Source organism: Nicotiana attenuata, unplaced genomic scaffold, assembly GCF_001879085.1.
Source record: "Nicotiana attenuata strain UT unplaced genomic scaffold, NIATTr2, whole genome shotgun sequence".
Lineage (NCBI taxonomy): Eukaryota > Viridiplantae > Streptophyta > Magnoliopsida > Solanales > Solanaceae > Nicotiana > Nicotiana attenuata.
In genome coordinates this window covers 32898-45172 of record NW_017671354.1, presented here as the reverse complement: position 1 = coordinate 45172, position 12275 = coordinate 32898, and positions in this window count along the sequence as shown.

The following is a 12275-nucleotide window of genomic DNA, read 5'->3' as shown; positions in this document are numbered from 1 at the left end:
CCTCATATTTAGTAAAACCTTGTCCCAAAACTTTGCAACACTGCTAATGAAAAAGAATCGTGTAGATACTCTTAACTACCCATCGAATTAATAAGTCATGGAGTTCTCTCGCCCAACAAGTACCATTGCTAAATTCTAAGTTGAGTAATGACATTCTTCTTCCAAACATACATCATCCAAATCTGATTGTATTAATTCTAGGTCCAATAACCTCGTCTCACCTAGTACAAGCTGCTCAAACAACAAGCCACACCCAATACCACATAGAGGCACATACGCTGCAATTCGTGCACCAAGCATGCAACAACTTGAATATGACCAATAATGGAAAGATAACCAAATAAGAGAGTTGTCCAACAAGTCCAACAATATACCACCAAATAAAAATGCTATGAATCCATCACTCAAGGGAAAAACAAAACTCATGAAATACACAAGGAATTGTATTCCAACATAACTCCACTACAACGCACAATCCGATACAAACTTATCAATCTACATGGTAATACCCATAAGCCAAAATTCTCATACTCATCAAACACAAGTATATCACTAGCAAGAAAGCGAAGTGCATGACCATAACCATGGGGAGACGGATGACACAATATACCACAAACATGCAAAGCACGACTAAGATGCAATAAGCAGTTCAACATCTCAAGAGTTATCTCACTTAAATATCGCCACAAGGCCTAAACAGGACCATATCATACGTGTGAATAGTCAAATATTCTCACAACTCATCATAGCATAAGAGAGTAATGCAAGTGATAAATCAAGGAATGAATAAGATCAACTCTAGCTGATGACATACCCTTAGCAAATGCTATGCTGAGTAAACAAATCGAATCCAGTGCAGAATACACATTCCCACTAGGCCTACCAATATGCCCTCAAACTGATTCAAACCATTTCGATTTGGTGAATAGCCTCCCAAAGGTCCATAGTAACCTATCCATAGCATATACAATCATCTATCCAACCCTTAACACACGTTCACAGTTTGCAACCAAAGGAATATTCTACTTTTAAGAAGATCGAATCTCTAAATCTCATGAATACAAGAATCTCCATACATGATCTCTAACTCTTCCACCTAAATAACTATCACGTCATGCATATACAATCACCTCTTGAGGAATACTCCCATAAATCCTCTGCGTCGAGTAACAAACCAGAACATCAACGGTTACTAACCATGCAATTTCAGTTTTATTAGTAAAGAATCTACAACTCAATACACAATGCGTCTTCTACAACATACATCCTTCTCAAGCAATACAAGATAGTGCTAGCATTCTCTTAAACAACTGAAATCTCCCATGATGTCTAGAACTCTTGACATTCCTTTCGAAACTGAACCACAAACTTGATCATTCAATCCCAATCCCACACAGATCAACACATCTATAATGCTATTGCATGAAAATATAAGAACTTCGATATGAACTCTGATTCACAAGTAGGATAGTTCTTCTCGTAAGTACTTCATCAACCAGAAACATTTCATTTAACTCAATTTGGTTGAAATCACAAAATGCAACGAACTTCCCATGCCCGCAGAAGACATCCGCCTCAAGCCGTGGTCAAAACTATCGTGAACTCTTCAAAACCTAATTGCATATAACCAAGCCATCAAAACTGAACCCCTCTAAATCAACCAAATCACGTAGATTGTCAAATCCGAAAGTATTGCCACAAAACACCTGTAAATCCCTCTCATACCAAAGGAACCAATTATTTCTATTATTATGCTGATCCAAACCACTGCTAAGCTGACCCAACTTCTTCATATTCCTCTTGACTTGCATTCAAGATAACACTTCTCTTTCCCAGTACACTATGGACCTTAATCAAAAGTCATCCTAAGTGATCCTAATATGAAACCATGTCGTCCTAAGACTTTTAAATCACTTTATTCCTCTTCATGCACCCATTAGTACCTCAAACCGAAATGCCCGCTCTAAAGAGATCTTCTATGAATCCGAAGTTGTTTCTTTTATCTCTCTAATACTGCAATGTAGGATCAATAATGATATAGAAATACTGCAAGTCTTGGCACCATGTAAGGCAAATCTCAAGTCTAGTACATCATGCATCCAACAATTTGTTTGCTCGAGTCATCCTGTAAGTCATTATTTTCAAGTCATAACTGATCCACAAGTATGTCTTAGTACAGAAAATTACAACAATATGTGCCCAAATGAACCGATCATTGTTTCTGGACTCCCTCACTTGGCTCGAAGCCACAAAACACATCATCTAATATCCCATAATATTTTTCTTTCTTAACTGTCATAGTCTCGCACTGTTACTCAGCTGAATTCCTCATATGCTCATGTAGTACTAGTCAAATCATACTCCAAATTATCAGTCTGCTCACTCATCCTCGTGGCGGTCGTGCCAACTTCCTCAGGCGATCCGAATGCTAATCGTAGAACATGCATTCCACAGGATATGAGGATAACGTTTCATAGAAACCTCATAAGAACTATACAATCTCAGACCTTTTCATATGAGATAATCCACCTGCTTTGCATCGACTCGACATCTTTCTATGATATAACCATGGTCAAAACCATTATGCACTCAATTAATATTTCTGAGTCTACACTCGTCATTAAGATATAAGAATCCACTTTATTTCACAAAAGAATAACCAAAAGATCTACCAACACATCCACATCAATACGATCATCAAGCATCCATATCCCTTCGCATCCCAAGCAAATCCTTCTCGTCATATCCAAACCATCTCAGCGTAGTTCTCAGTCACATAATACTCATCATATAGCTATCTTGCCACTCACTGAGCCACCGATCTCACTCCTAGGGACACTACCAGATATAAGAGTCCAAAGGCACATACTCACACAACTAAATCTGTCAAACCCAAGCTACGGTCTAAACCTGGCCTCAAATCCTCCAAACAGGTTTAGCTTCACAACATAAAAAACACATCTCTCACCTCATCCATTGCATCACAAGTCATCGGTGCACAACTGATACTGAATGCTCAAAATCATATATAAGTGAATGAAAAAAAATCGAAGATATATGTTTCAAGCTGAATCAAGGCCGCATGATAAGGAAAGAAAGAAGTTGAAGTTTCCTGATGCCTGTTAGCTTCTCAAGATAAGTATGGACATCATCGTACCAATTCGCAAGACTCTATTAAGCATTTGCTCATGACCCGTAGAACCTAGAGATTCGATACTAGTTTGTCACGACCCAAAATCCCAACAAGTCGTGAGGTCACCTAATCCAACCATTTAGGTAAGCCAAATAATAATTAACACAACTCGAATGAAAGATCATCAATAATCAATAAATAAGATGATTGAATTTCATACAATATCCCAAGGATTAATAGTACAAGTTATGAGCGACTAAGATTAAGAATACAAATCTGGTACAAAGAATAAATACAACATCTGTTTGAAGATTACGTAAACAGAAATATAAGTCCTACATTACCATGAACAAGTGGTAGTTTTCATCTGGAATGCTGGTACATCCTCAATGCTAGCCTTCGTCATCCATAGCAGCTCAGCTCCAAAATTTGCACGCAAGGTACAAAGGTGTAGTATGAATACAATTGATCCCATGTACTAAGTAAGTATCGAGACTAACCTCGATGAATTAGTGACGAGGCTTTAAATCAAAAGATACTCACTTTGCTTAATCTGTGCAGTTCAAAAGCATATACATATACACAGTATTAGTACCGAAATCTAAGCATGAAGTACAATCAAGGCCATCGGCGCACATAGAGAAGATATACATAAGCATCATTAACTGATAGAATTTGAGGGTCCACCAAACTATATAGAGAACCAAGTTTAAAGTAAATGACACAGAGGAATTTTATGTGGAAAATTCCCAGCTCAACGGGATTAAAAACCACAACCTACCCTTGTAGGATTTCAACTTCACTACTGAGCTACTTTAGATTACAACCTATGTAACCTAGGAATTAACCTCTTAATGCCTTACTAACTTGTGATACTCTATTACAAGCCACTTTGTAATAATTCTATTACAAAGACTTTACAACTCGACTATAGCCAAGATACAAACACAAGGGAGGGTTTATGATTTACAAAGGATTTAGTACGCAATGCTTCTAACTAAGCTAAGCAGGAATTACAAGTAAAGAACTTTAACAAAGGTACAACACAACTAAGGACAAATAATAACTTAATGGGGGGAACTGGTCCGTTGCTATGTTGTTCTTTGTTCTTGATGCCCTGGAGAGTCACTTGCAATATTGATCAATGACTTGAGAGAATGCTTGATAAGTTCTTGAATGTGCAAGTGATTTTGTTTTACCTTCCTTGATGTTAATAGTTCATTTGTGACATCACATAGAATGATGTAAGCAAGTTAGGTAAAGGGCATTCCCCATAAAGTTGACTGCTGCACTGTTTCTGTACTGTAGCGTGTACAGGCAGCAACTTTACAACTGAGGCAGTTGACTTGTGCAGTTTCCTCAGGAACCGGGAACCGGTAGCTATCTGTTCCCTCATTTGTTCCTTTGACTCTGAAGAGTTGAACTGTGTCCCCAACTGGAGACTTGTTGATCTTTAAGTTCTTGAGAATATGTATCAGGTTCCTTATCTGGTTCTTAACAGTAAGTTTGTTAGATCATCAAAACATAACAGAGATACACGTATAACCTATTAATTTCCCCCTTTTGGATGATGACAAACTTATAATTCAAGTTCCCCCTAAGAACCAGAATGACATTGGCATTTCCTGTATTCCCCCTAAATCTATTTCCCATCATGTTCCCCCTGAATTATTTTTCCCCTTTTTGGCATCATAAAAATATTAGTAACAGGCTTTAAGCAAAAAGAAGTCTAGCTTGAGTTAACTCATGCCACTTATGTGCACACAACATGACTAAAAATAGAGCACGAAAGCAAGACATATACAACAAAAAGGGAAAAACTTCCATCAAACAATTTGGATTTTGAGACAGGGAGCAGATTCAATGTTGCTAACAACCATCCACAATTTAGAACAAAAAGAGAAAATAAGTACCACAAAAAATATGTACCACAAACATCATCATAAACTAGCTTAAGAGACCGACACTTAAGACTTGACACTAAGAGGACACTGTCTAGGGAGCACTGGAAGGAGAGGGCTTAGAGGCAGAGGCAAGGGTTTGGAGGACTAAATCCATTCGAGCATTTGCCGACATTTGCTCATTGAGCAATTTCTCTTTCAGGTCCTCCACCTGTTTCTTGAGCTCAGCATTCTCCTTGGTCAGACGGGCAACCTCCTCGCTTTGAGAGCTACTGGAACCAGGTACCTCCTGAAGCTGACTCAACTGACTCTCAAGAATAACAATCCTTGCTTTTAACTGCCTTATCTCAGCTGTGGCACTGTTCTGAGCGTTGATCAACTAAGAAATGGTAGAAGTGCTTCCAACTCCTCCAGCCTTATCAATGCACTCACATTCTTCGAGAGTGGACTTGGATAAAGTTTGCTTCTTAGTGCCCACTTTAGCTTATCCTAGAGGAACCTTGAAGAACTCAAAAACCTTGGTGAGAAGGAACCCATAAGGCATCCCATGATTACCATCTTTGAACTCTGCCACTTTCTGCATGTGCTCTGTCATGATCCCAGGCAAGTTGATGGGAGTGTAGTTGTCCAGTGCTTCCATGAGAACAAGGTCTGCACGAGAAGTAATGGATCTTCTCTCAGCACGAGGGAGAAAGACCTTGTTCACCATCTCAAATAACAATTGGTACACTAGAAGGAGGGCCTTCTTCTATATCTGTTCCCCTTGCTGAACTGCTCTGTCCTTCAGGATAGCATTCCTATAGTTTTGAAGAACAAGTTCCCTGAACAGTAGACAACCCTTTAGCAGGTACACCATGGATAGACCCTAACAGAGCAGAATCCATTACCATATCAACTCCATTCACCAGTGCACAGATGTGATCATCCTCAACTTTGAAGAAGTCGGCATAGAAACTCTGTACTTCCTCCTCATACACTTTTGGAGCATCACTTGTGAACAAATGTGTCCACAGTTGAAACTCACAAATTTCAACCAATTGTCACATTCCAGCCTCCTCCAAAATGTCAGGGGAAAATGTGTGGCCCCATAGCACCTTTTGATTCCTCAATTTCTCTTTCCTAGCACTCTGGGGATCACCAACTTTGGCCTTCTTGGAGGAACCAGGTTCCTCGTCAGTATCAACTTTCCTTTTTACAGATTTGCGAGCACTTTTTCCCTTCTCAACAGACTTCACAGACTCAATCATCTCAGACAGATTTTCACCTAGTTCTTCAACCACCCTGTCACCAGACTCTTCCTCTAACTTGTCACCAAAAATATCACCTTCAACTATCTTGTCACCATATTCTTCCACTAACTTTTCACTGGAAATAACATCATCATGCTTGTTTGGACTTTTAACACTCACAGAAGATTTCTTTTTAGACTTGGAAAGAGAGTGCTTTTGTGAGCACTTGTGAGTCAAGGAACCAGGTTCCTCGTCCACTTCATTATCCACAATAACAACAGGCACTACCTTCCCATGCACAACCTTCCTATCCTTCACCAATTTCCTCCTTCTTTAACTTACTTGGCTTTGCTTGAGAGCGGACTCAAGAGCCTCCTTCTTTTGCAACCTTGTAGTGGGTCGCTTAGGAGTTGGCTCTGGGGTAGCAACTGGTCTACGTCTAGTCAAGCTAGAAATCGGCACATCATCGGAATCCTCTTCACTATCCCTATTTTCTTCTCCAGATGCAGATCTTATCTCAGGAATAATCACAGCCAGAGGCTCAGCATAATGAGGAGAGGAAGAAGGATCAGTACTGACCTGGGGTTCTTGAGAGGACCCCTGAGTTGGATCCTCCGTGGAGGGATCAGGTCCTTCATTAGGTACCCTAGTAGTATTGTCTTGTGCCGATTGTTCAACAGGCACAAGCTCTCTACCTTCTACCAAGGTCTTAGACTTTTTCCCTGAGGCTCAGACCCATCCTTACCTCCTTCGATAATAACCCCTTCACTAGCTATAGATAGCATGTTTTCTATTGCTTCTTTCTCTTGTGAATCCATGGAAAACGCAGGAGAAGGAGGAGTGTTACCTGTGGACTCAAGATTAGGAATTGCCTTTGTGGAGTCAGCATTCTCAGAACCAGCAGTTTGGTCTGCATTTTAGCCTTCTTCCATGGGAAGACTGGAGATTTCCTTATTTTTCTCTTCGTCAACTGTACCCTTTTCACCCAGTTTTTCCCTCGAGGCAGGAGGAGAGCTTGTAGCCATAAACCTTTTAGGAGTCAAGATTTTGCGGCTCCGATGAGAACCAGAACTTGATTGGGTAGGAGAGAAGACTGAGTGTGGGGGTGACTCTGCCCAAGGGTTTTGGCTAGTAGTAGTGTTGAGTGAGGAGTCTAACATTGGTGTTTTAAGCGGGTAGGACTCAATGAGGGTGTTACTTGAAACACTCGAGGTCCCTTGATTTTCAGTCATGGTGAGAAGTGATGAGTTGAAGAGGAAGGATTGGTAGTTTGAAGAGAGAAAGAAAAAGGAAAAATTTTGAAGTTTGATGTGAAGAATTGCGACAGTGATGGATGTATTTAAGATGGATGAGGGACCAGTTAAGAAAGGGCGGAAGTTTTGGGAGTCGGGTCGATTACCAACGGGTGAGACGTTTGGGTTCAAAAGAAGCAAAGAAAAAAACTGACACACTGATGATGTGGCACTTGTTTTAGCCGTCCAAAATTATGCATGAGAGAACAGAGAAACTACTAACTATGTCAGGAGAACCAGGTTCCCTGACGAATCTTGCACCTGTAAGCTTTCCTTTTTTTACCAGCGTGCACTACATCAACTACTTATTTGCTCTGTAATCATCATACGTGTCTACCTATAACAGTATAGAGATGAGTTAGACTTTTCCAGAAAACACTTTTTAGCTAATTTTACCTGGACATTTCTTTCATAGCCAATCCTCGAGGGACCAGGTTCTCAGTTGGGTTTTATCAACCCCAGTGCCAGGCGATTTCTTTTAAAATGTTCTCTGCTTAAGGCCTTGGAGAATATATCATCAATCTAATCTTCTGTGCTGTAAATTTATTGCAGTTGAGCCCCTTTTCAACATTGTCTCTGAGGAAGTGACGACGCACATCAATGTGCTTGGTTCTCTTATGTTGGACTGGATTTTTGGTCATATTGAGTACACTTGTATTGTCGCACATGAGGGGCACACAGTCAGAGAACACTCCAAAGTCTTCCAAGTGCTGCTTGATCCACAGCAATTGAGCATAGCAAGAAGCAACTGCTACATATTCCTCTTCTGCAGTTGAGAGTGCCAACGAGTTTTGCTTCCTTGTACCCCATGAGATTAGACAAGAACCCAAGAAATGTGCCATTTTAGACGTGCTTTTTCTATCCACCAGATATCATGCATAATCAGCATCAACATACCCAACCAAGATCAAAGTTGTCTCCTAAGGGATAGTAGAGAACCAGTGTCCTGCATTCCTTTGAGATATCTCAATATTCTCTTGGCAGCCTTCAATTGAGATTCCTTTGGATTAGATTGAAATCTTGCACAGAGACCCACACAGAACACAATGTCTGGTTTGCTTGTAGTGAGATACAAGAGTGACCCTATGATGCCTCTATACATGGTCTGATTTACAGGGGAACCAGGTTCATCCATGTCTAGACGAGTAGTTGTGGAAATAGGACAGTCAGTCACTTTTGATGCTTCCATGTCAAACCTTTTTAGCAGCTCCTTGATGTACATCTGCTGACTTATCAATGTTCCCTTTTGAGATTGCTTCACTTGAAGTCCCTGGAAGAAATTTAATTCTCCCATCATACTCATCTTAAACTCACTCCCCATGAGTTTTGCAAAATCTTCACAAAGAGAGTCGACTGTGGCTCCAAAAATGATATCATCCACATATACTTGCACAATGAGCAGGTTCCTTCCTCGTTTTGTTCAGAAAAAGAGTGTTGTCAATTTCCCTCTTGTAAAGCCATTTTCTAGAAGGAATTTTGACAACCTTTCATATCAAGCCCGGGGAGCCTACTTTAGCCCATACAACGCCTTGTCTAGTTTTAATACATACTCAGGATGCTCGTGATTTTCAAATCCAAGTGACTGCTTTACATAAACTTCTTCTTTTAGGAAGCCATTCAGAAATGCACTTTTGACATCCATTTGGAACAATGTGAACTCCATATGTGATGCAAAAGCAATAAGGATTCTGATAGCTTCCATTCGAGCAACTGGGGCAAAAGTTTCATCATAGTTAATCCCTGCTTCCTAATTATAGCCTTGAACTACCAGCCTTGCCTTATTTCTTGTTGTGTTTCCAAACTCATCAAGTTTGTTCTTGAATACCCACCTAGTTCTTATAACAGTTCGATCTGTAGGTCGAGGAATTAGGTGCCATACTTTGTTCCTTTCAAATTGATGCAGCACTTCTTGTATGGCATTGATCCAGTCTGTATCTTTCAATGCTTCTTTGATAATTTTGGGCTCTATTTGAAAAAGGAAGGATGAGAAGGCAAGTGAGTTTCTAGCTTTTGACCTGGTTTGAATTCCTGAGTCGAGGGGAGTGATTATGTTGTCAAGGGGGTGTGTACTTTTGTGTTTCCAATTTGGTACCTGAATCTCATCGGTAGAAGACCCAAGTATGCCTGACTGAGGTTCTTGGCCGCTTCTTGTTTCAGCAAGTGGAGTACCTTGGACTGCATCAATAACTCTATTTTCAGCTTCAGTTGTTGTGATCGTGGGACCAGGTTCCTCTCCAATGGATGGAGATGTAGTTGCATCACCTTCACTGGATTCCTTGACGTGACTCATCATATCTGCCTTTCCATTTGCCATGTCAATAACTTCACCTGGAACAGATAAATGTTCTCCATCTTGATCAACACGTCTGTCCTTCTCATAGGAGAGGTGAGATTCATCAAAGATCACATGTACACACTCCTCAACACATTGAGTCCTTTGTTGTATAGTTTGTAAGCTTTGCTTTGAGATGAGTATCCCAGAAAGATTCCTTCATCACTTTTGGCATCAAATTTTCCAAGAGCTTCCTTGCCATTGTTGAGGATGAAACATTTGCAACCGAAAGTCCTTAGATGACTCAGCTTGAGCTTTCTTCCATTCAACAGTTCATATGGATTTTTGTTCAGAAGGGACCTGATCATGCACCTGTTCACCAAGTAGCAAGCAGTATTGACAGCTTCTGCCCAGAAATTCTTTGCAATCCCACTGTCAATCAACATTGTCCATGCCATGTCTTCAATAGTTCTATTCTTCCTCTCCACAAAATCATTTTGTTGAGGTGTTCTTGGAGCTGAAAAATTATGAGTGATACCATTTTCAGTACATAACTCATCAAATTTGGCATTGTGGAACTCTGTCCCATGATCAGACCTGATGCAAGCTACATTATTATCCATTTTCACTTGAATCTTTTTGACGAAGGCAACAAACACTTCAAAAGTTTCATCCTTGGTTCTGAGAAACAAAGTCCAGGTGAATCTGGAGTAGTCGTCAACTATAACAAAGATGCATTTCTTTCCTCCTCTGCTTGGCACCCTCATAGGTCTACATAGATCCATGTGAAGAAGATCAAATGGCCTTGAGGTACTGACTTGCTTTTTGGGCTTGAATGAGGATCTGACTTGCTTCCTTTTTACACATGCATCACACACTTTGTGATCCTTGAAGCTTGACTTGGGCAGACCACGAACTAGGTCCTTCCTGACCAATTTGTTCAGCAACGTGAAGCTTGCATGACCCAGCCTCCTGTGCCATAATTCAGCATCATCATCGACAACACTTAGACAACTGAGATCACCATTCTGCAGAGTCTCAAAATCAGCTATATATATATATATATATATATATATATCTTTTTGCCACTAGCACCACCTCACCGGTCACAAGGTTTGTGACTGTACATCTTTTTGAAAAATTCCACTTTGTTTCCCTTGTCACAGATCTGAAAAACACTTAGCAAGCTGTACTTCAACCCGTTCACGTAGTACACATTTTCGATTGAGTGAGAGAGAGACTTCCCAATCCTTCCAACTTCCAGAATGTATCCATTCTTGCCATTTTCAAAGGATACACTCCCTCCTTGCAGGGCCTTAAGTGAAAGGAAATCATTTGTACTTCCAGTCATATGCTTTGAGCTGCCGCTATCCATGTACCATTGTAGGCTGCTCTCTTTCACTGATCCCTGCACAAGAAAATCAGGAGTTAGACTTAGGAACCCAAACGAGTTTGGGTCCCTTGTAATGAGGAAAGGGGGTGAATTAGGGCTCTTTTGGTCCAAGCAGGCATTATATGTTTTTTATGTGAAGGACCAGGTTCCCTAGCAGTAGTTACTTGTTCAGCAAAGGCTTTGTTTTTCTGTTGAGAATGGAATCTGGCCTTACAGGTTTCCTTAAAGTGACCGGTGTTACCACAATGAGTGCATAGCCAATTATCAGGTACAATGGCGTACTTGCTATGAGGGTTGTATGGAGTCTTTTCCCTTTGAAACCCGAATCCTTACCCGTTTCCCCCATTGTTTGTGTACATGATAGTGATAACATCAGAGGACCAGGTCCACTTGAGTGATTTTTCAAGATCACTCTTGACTCTTCCTAGTTTTTTCTGAAGTTTTTTGTTTTTCTCAAGCTCAGCATATAGACTAGATTTCACTGATTCTAACTTATTTTCAAGCTTAAGATGTGCCTCACTTGCAACCTCTTTTCCCTTTTGACTGTTCCCAATCCTATTATCTATTTTAAGTTCCTCAATTGTTTCCTTTGGGTCCACTATCACCACTAATAGGTCATCTCTATCATGCTCAATGTTAGCAACTCTTTCAGTTAAGACTTCTTTTTCCTTTCTGACACACTCAATAGTCTCTTTTAGATCTACCACAACAACCAATAGATCATCCCTCTCATGTTCTATATTTGCAATTTTTTCATCTAAGGCTTCCTTCTCTTTCTTCAGGTTCTCAATTGTTTCCTTTAAATCAACCACAACGACTACTAGGTCATCTCTAGACTGTTTTGCTTCTTCTAATTCCATAGTTAAAGCATCTTTATCATTTATAAGACTGTGATAGGCATCAATTAACACATTTGCCAAAGACATGAGTTTTTTAGGAGAATAAGATTTCAGATTTCTCTGAACATCTAGAAAATTTACCTCATCATCTTCGTCATCTTCATCATCATCAGACTGAGCCATCAAGGCAAAGATTGAGTCATACTCAGTTTCTTC